The sequence below is a fragment of the Poromitra crassiceps genome (assembly GCF_964638095.1).
Source record: "Poromitra crassiceps genome assembly, chromosome: 2".
In the NCBI taxonomy this organism is placed as follows: domain Eukaryota; kingdom Metazoa; phylum Chordata; class Actinopteri; order Beryciformes; family Melamphaidae; genus Poromitra; species Poromitra crassiceps.
Window position 1 is genome coordinate 34012118 of NC_139624.1, and position 6688 is coordinate 34018805.

Consider the following 6688-nt stretch of genomic DNA (forward strand, 5'->3'; position numbering starts at 1 on the left):
TCTTTAAAAATGCAGTCAACATTGCCCCAACAAACAGCACAGGCCTCCTTGTTGGCTATTCATGTATTCCGGTGTACATTGTATCATGGTGTAGATGCATTGTGAGCATGGGGAGCCCTACACGGCCATTCCATCAAAATTTGATGTATTCATTCACAGTGGCTGGTAAACTCTGTTTGTTGGCAGATAACGGGGATGTTTACCGCGGGCCGGGCGGACAGGGAGGCAGATGCTACATGCAGATGGCTTTCTTATCGTATAAGTGGTGGCCCGCCACCGGCAGGCCACCTAACCTCTGCCAGGTCCCTGCTGGAACACCAGCCTCTGGATATATGACAAGACTCTGCTGCATTGCCTCCATGTTTCTGCCACTTTCTTCACATTCTCTCTCTCTCTCTCTCTCTCTCTCTCTCTCTCTCTCTCTCTCTCTCTCTCTCTCTCTCTCTCTGTCTCTCTCTCTCTGTCTGTCTCCCTCTATCTCTCTCTCTCTCTCCTTCCCTCTATCTCTATCTGTGCCTCTCCTCCATCTCCAGCGAGTATTTACATTCTTGTTTAGTGTCACATTCTCAGGGTCAAACTAAAGTGCTTTAGCCCGGGGCTGGCTCCCAGGTTTGTGTACCATTGTGTTTGCAGATGGCTTTCACCAGCCTATCACACTCCAGCTCTTTTCCTGCCTTCCACTTCCCCCCTTTTTAAATTCGTTATTATAAAATACCCGGTGGCGCCTGGCCTGATCTGCAACATTATGTAAATAGAGAGTAGCCAAAGTTCATTTGGCACACTCACAGTCAGCCTACGAATTAGGAAGAGAGCCTCTCCCCTACTCCTCCATGCCCTTCCTCTCCTCCTCATAGGCCTATCTCTCCTACTGCCTCTCACCTCCTCTTAGGCCTATCTCTCCTACTGCCTCTCTCCTCCTCATAGGCCTATCTCTCCTACTGCCTCTCTCCTACTCATAGGCCTATCTCTCCTACTGCCTCTCTCCTCCTCATAGGCCTATCTCTCCTACTGCCTCTCTCCTCCTCATAGGCCTATCTCTCCTACTGCCTCTCTCCTACTCATAGGCCTATCTCTCCTACTGCCTCTCACCTCCTCTTAGGCCTATCTCTCCTACTGCCTCTCTCCTCCTCATAGGCCTATCTCTCCTACTGCCTCTCTCCTCCTCATAGCCCTATCTCTCCTACTGCCTCTCTCCTCCTCATAGCCCTATCTCTCCTACTGCCTCTCTCCTCCTCATAGGCCTATCTCTCCTACTGCCTCTCTCCTCCTCATAGCCCTATCTCTCCTACTGCCTCTCTCCTCCTCATAGGCCTATCTCTCCTACTGCCTCTCACCTCCTCATAGGCCTATCTCTCCTACTGCCTCTCTCCTCCTCATAGCCCTATCTCTCCTACTGCCTCTCTCCTCCTCATAGGCCTATCTCTCCTATTGCCTCTCACCTCCTCTTAGGCCTATCTCTCCTATTGCCTCTCACCTCCTCATAGGCCTATCTCCCCTACTGCCTCTCTCCTCCGCATAGACCTATCTCTCCTATTGCCTCTCTCCTCCTCATAGACCTATCTCTCCTATTGCCTCTCTCCTCCTCATAGCCCTATCTCTCCTACTGCCTCTCTCCTCCTCATAGACCTATCTCCCCTACTGCCTCTCTCCTCCTCATAGACCTATCTCTCCTATTGCCTCTCTCCTCCTCATAGCCCTATCTCTCCTACTGCCTCTCACCTCCTCATAGACCTATCTCTCCTACTGCCTCTCTCCTCCTCATAGACCTATCTCTCCTACTGCCTCTCTCCTCCTCATAGGCCTATCTCTCCTACTGTCTCTCTCCTCCTCATAGGCCTATCTCTCCTACTGTCTCTCACCTCCTCATAGTCCTATCTCTCCTACTGCCTCTCTCCTCCTCATAGGCCTATCTCTCCTACTGCCTCTCTCCTCCTCATAGGCCTATCTCTCCTACTGCCTCTCTCCTCCTCATAGGCCTATCTCTCCTACTGCCTCTCTCCTCCTCATATGCCTCTCTCTCCTACTGCCTCTTTCCTCCTCATAGGCCTATCTCTGCTACTGCCTCTCACCTCCTCATAGGCCTATCTCTCATACTGCCTCTCTCCTCCTCATAGGCCTATCTCTCCTACTGTCTCTCTCCTCCTCATACCCCTATCTCTCCTACTGCCTCTCTCCTCCTCATAGGCCTATCTCTCCTACTGCCTCTCTCCTCCTCATAGGCATATCTCTCCTACTGCCTCTCTCCTCCTTATAGGCCTATCTCTCCTACAGCCTCTACCCTCCTCATAGGCCTATCTCTCCTACTGCCTCTCTCCTCCTCATACCCCTATCTCTCCTACTGCCTCTCTCCTCTAGGCCTATCTCTCCTACTGCCTTTCACCTCCTCATAGGCCTATCTCTCCTACTGCCTCTCTCCTCCTCATATGCCTATCTCTCCTACTGCCTCTCTCCTACTCATAGGCCTATCTCTCCTACTGCCTCATTCCTCCTCATAGGCCTATCTCTCCTACTGCCTCTCTCCTCCTCATAGGCCTATCTCTCCTACTGCCTCTCTCCTCCTCATAGGCCTATCTCTCCTACTGCCTCTCTCCTCCTCATAGGCCTATCTCTCCTACTGTCTCTCTCCTCCTCATAGGCCTATCTCTCCTACTGTCTCTCACCTCCTCATAGTCCTATCTCTCCTACTGCCTCTCTCCTCCTCATAGGCCTATCTCTCCTACTGCCTCTCTCCTCCTCATAGGCCTATCTCTCCTACTGTCTCTCTCCTCCTCATAGGCCTATCTCTCCTACTGCCTCTCTCCTCCTCATATGCCTCTCTCTCCTACTGCCTCTTTCCTCCTCATAGGCCTATCTCTGCTACTGCCTCTCACCTCCTCATAGGCCTATCTCTCATACTGCCTCTCTCCTCCTCATAGGCCTATCTCTCCTACTGCCTCTCACCTCCTCATATGCCTATCTCTCCTACTGTCTCTCTCCTCCTCATAGGCCTATCTCTCCTACTGCCTCTCTCCTCCTCATAGGCCGATCTCTGCTACTGCCTCTCACCTCCTCATAGGCCTATCTCTCCTACTGCCTCTCTCCTCCTCATAGGCCTATCTCTCCTACTGCCTCTCTCCTCCTCATAGGCATATCTCTCCTACTGCCTCTCTCCTCCTCATAGGCCTATCTCTCCTACTGCCTCTCTCCTCCTCATAGGCCTATCTCTGCTACTGCCTCTCACCTCCTCATAGGCCTATCTCTCCTACTGCCCCTCTCCTCCTCATAGGCCTATCTCTCCTACTGCCTCTCTCCTCCTCATAGGCCTATCTCTCCTACTGTCTCTCTCCTCCTCATAGGCCTATCTCTCCTACTGCCTCTCTCCTCCTCATAGGCCTATCTCTCCTACTGTCTCTCTCCTCCTCATAGGCCTATCTCTCCTACTGCCTCTCTCCTCCTCATATGCCTATCTCTCCTACTGCCTCTCTCCTCCTCATAGGCCTATCTCTCCTACTGTCTCTCACCTCCTCATAGGCCTATCTCTCCTACTGCCTCTCTCCTCCTCATAGGCCTATCTCTCCTACTGCCTCTCTCCTCCTCATAGGCCTATCTCCCCTACTGCCTTTCACCTCCTCATAGGCCGATCTCTCCTACTGCCTCTCTCCTCCTCATAGGCCTATCTCTCCTACTGCCTCTCTCCTCCTCATAGGCCTATCTCTCCTACTGCCTCTCTCCTCCTCATATGCCGATCTCTCCTACTGCCTCTCTCCTCCTCATAGGCCTATATCTCCTACTGCCTCTCTCCTCCTCATAGGCCTATCTCCCCTACTGTCTCTCTCCTCCTCATAGGCCTATCTCTCCTACTGCCTCTCTCCTCCTCATAGGCCTATCTCTCCTACTGCCTCTCTCCTCCTCATAGGCCTATCTCTCCTACTGCCTCTCTCCTACTCATAGGCCTATCTCTCCTACTGCCTCTCTCCTCCTCATAGGCCTATCTCTCCTACTGCCTCTCTCCTCCTCATAGGCCTATATCTCCTACTGCCTCTCTCCTCCTCATAGGCCTATCTCTCCTACTGCCTCTCTCCTCCTCATAGGCCTATATCTCCTACTGACTCTCTCCTCCTCATAGGCCTATCTCTCCTACTGCCTCTCTCCTCCTCATAGGCCTATCTCTCCTACTGCCTCTCTCCTCCTCATAGGCCTATCCCCCCTACTGCCTCTCTCCATCTCATAGGCCTATCTCTCCTACTGCCTCTCTCCTCCTCATAGGCCTATCTCTCCTACTGCCTCTCTCCTCCTCATATGCTGATCTCTCCTACTGCCTCTCTCCTCCTCATAGGCCTATATATCCTACTGACTCTCTCCTTCTCATAGGCCTATCTCTCCTACTGACTCTCTCCTCCTCATAGGCCTATCTCTCCTACTGCCTCTCTCCTCCCCATAGGCCTCTCTCCTACTGCCTCTCTCCTCCTCATAGGCCTATCTCTCCTACTGCCTCTCTCCTCCTCATAGGCCTATATCTCCTACTGACTCTCTCCTCATAGGCCTATCTCTCCTACTGTCTCTCTCCTCCTCATAGGCCTATCTCTCCTACTGCCTCTCTCCTCCTCATATGCCGATCTCTCCTACTGACTCTCTCCTTTCCATAGGCCTATCTGTCCTACTGCCTCTCTCCTCCTCTGGATCTCACCCCATTATCTCACATTCCACCACTTCCTTCCTTGGAACTGTCCCAATATCTCATCATGTCAAAATGCATTACGAACATCAAAACATTTCTGTATACAACATCGCGGTCGTGTCAATTAAATCTGATAAATTATTCAACCATTTATCTTCCCCCACCATGCCTGGGGAATTTTTAATCAAGCCTCATATTTGCTTTAAATTAGCACTGCCAAGTGTGCATTTGTGTAAAATCCCTGGTATCATTAAAGATTTATCAATTGGAAATCTGTTTGGGTTTATTTTACTGTTAATTGGCTAGGAGGCGTGCTGTGGTTCCATGCTCATCTGCAACAAGTGAGTTAGAGCTACATAGAGACATAGCCCACAATGAGCAGCAGTAGGATAGAGCTGCGTGGGTTAGATCTGCACTCTGAGCCACACCTGCTGCAGAGCTACAGCAACCACAGTCCACACCTCAGTCCAGCTGGATAATCAGCACCAGTTAACAACTCTACCAATCAACATCATCATTGCTAAGTAGCAAATAGGGCTAGACTTTAAAATATGAACTATCCCTTTAACTGCTATTGGGGTATGTAAAATGAAAAAGCCTTACCAAAGGGAAATATTAGTTAAAGCTCTATGTCAGAGGTTTTCAAAGTGGGAGGCGGGCCTCCCCAGGGGTGCTCGCTCCAAACCGTTTCAGGGGAGGCTCAGTGAATGGAAGTGAAAAATATTACATAAGTTATTATATTAGTTTTCAAAAGAAGCTCACAGTAGTTTGAGGGAATTTTATACAGTTTTTCCCACTTTCCCAGAGTTTGTATGCCAAACAGCAATATCAGGGTAGCTTAGCTCAATTGTTGAGTGTCTCTGGGCTCAAATAAAATAATCATAGACATCCAGGAATTAAACGGAGGCGTTGCCCGATTTTCAACCCTCTTTGTATCATTACAATGTCAGTAATTATGCAAATGCTAAGCGTTTACTTTGTCTTGATGTTTTCCTGCACCGAGAGCTCCGCAGTTTATTCCATCACTTCCATGTCCAGAATGACGCATTCTGTACAGGAAGTGAACAGATGTTGCCCGAGGGTGGCTTAGAGGGCGGCTGTTATTGTTTCTTTTTATTTTTTCTGTATGCGGACATTTACAGAGAGCCTTAACGAGCGTTCATGACCCATACCAGCTGGTGGGGGCGGAGTTTCTGCAGGCAGTCAAATTGTGGATTCCTCGATGCAGAAAACATATACAGAAGGTAAACACTGTCCATCTGCTTTATATTACCGAGATTATAATGATACACAGCGGGTTGAAAATGGGAAAAGCCTTCCTTTAACTATAGCAAGTAAACTTTTTTCCAAGCTTTGTCTGAGGGGAGGCCCACAGTCTCAGACTTTGAAAACCCCTGCTCTATGTGATAACCTGGCAGGTCAGCGGCTATGGTCAGAATTTACAACTGTACTTTCAATGGCGACAGACAACAAACAAGTGTGTACTTCTTGATCACATAACTCATGATACAGAGTGTATAGAACTGTTTTGACACACTCACAATACTGTAAGATGCTTGGGGGGAAACACAAGCAAGTTGTAGAATACTCACGAACAGGTTAATTATTTTTATACCATGGTCTGGGTGAATACTCGATTCTGATTGGCTGCAGGGTGTCCATTATTTTGTGATAATGTACACCTAGCTAAGTAGTTCCAGTCAAATGGTCTGTTCACCATTCATATCAATGCGCCATGTTCTCGACAGAGCCGTTTGAGCTCTATACCACCATTAAGGGTTAATATTGCACTTTTCAAGTTTGGAAAAAAATTTAGTCGGTCAAAGTAACTATTTAGATTACCTCTGTGTACTCAGTTTATCCAAAATAACGGCTATTTAGAAATGTGATTTTCATTTTTGGAGATCTGATGTTTATGTTAGTCAGCTGACAGAAGCGGGGCTCTCAGCTGTCAACAACTTTGCAGCAAGCCAGCCAGGCGCTCTGCGGGAGCGCGCGCTGTCTGAAAACAACGAAATGGGCAGTCAACAC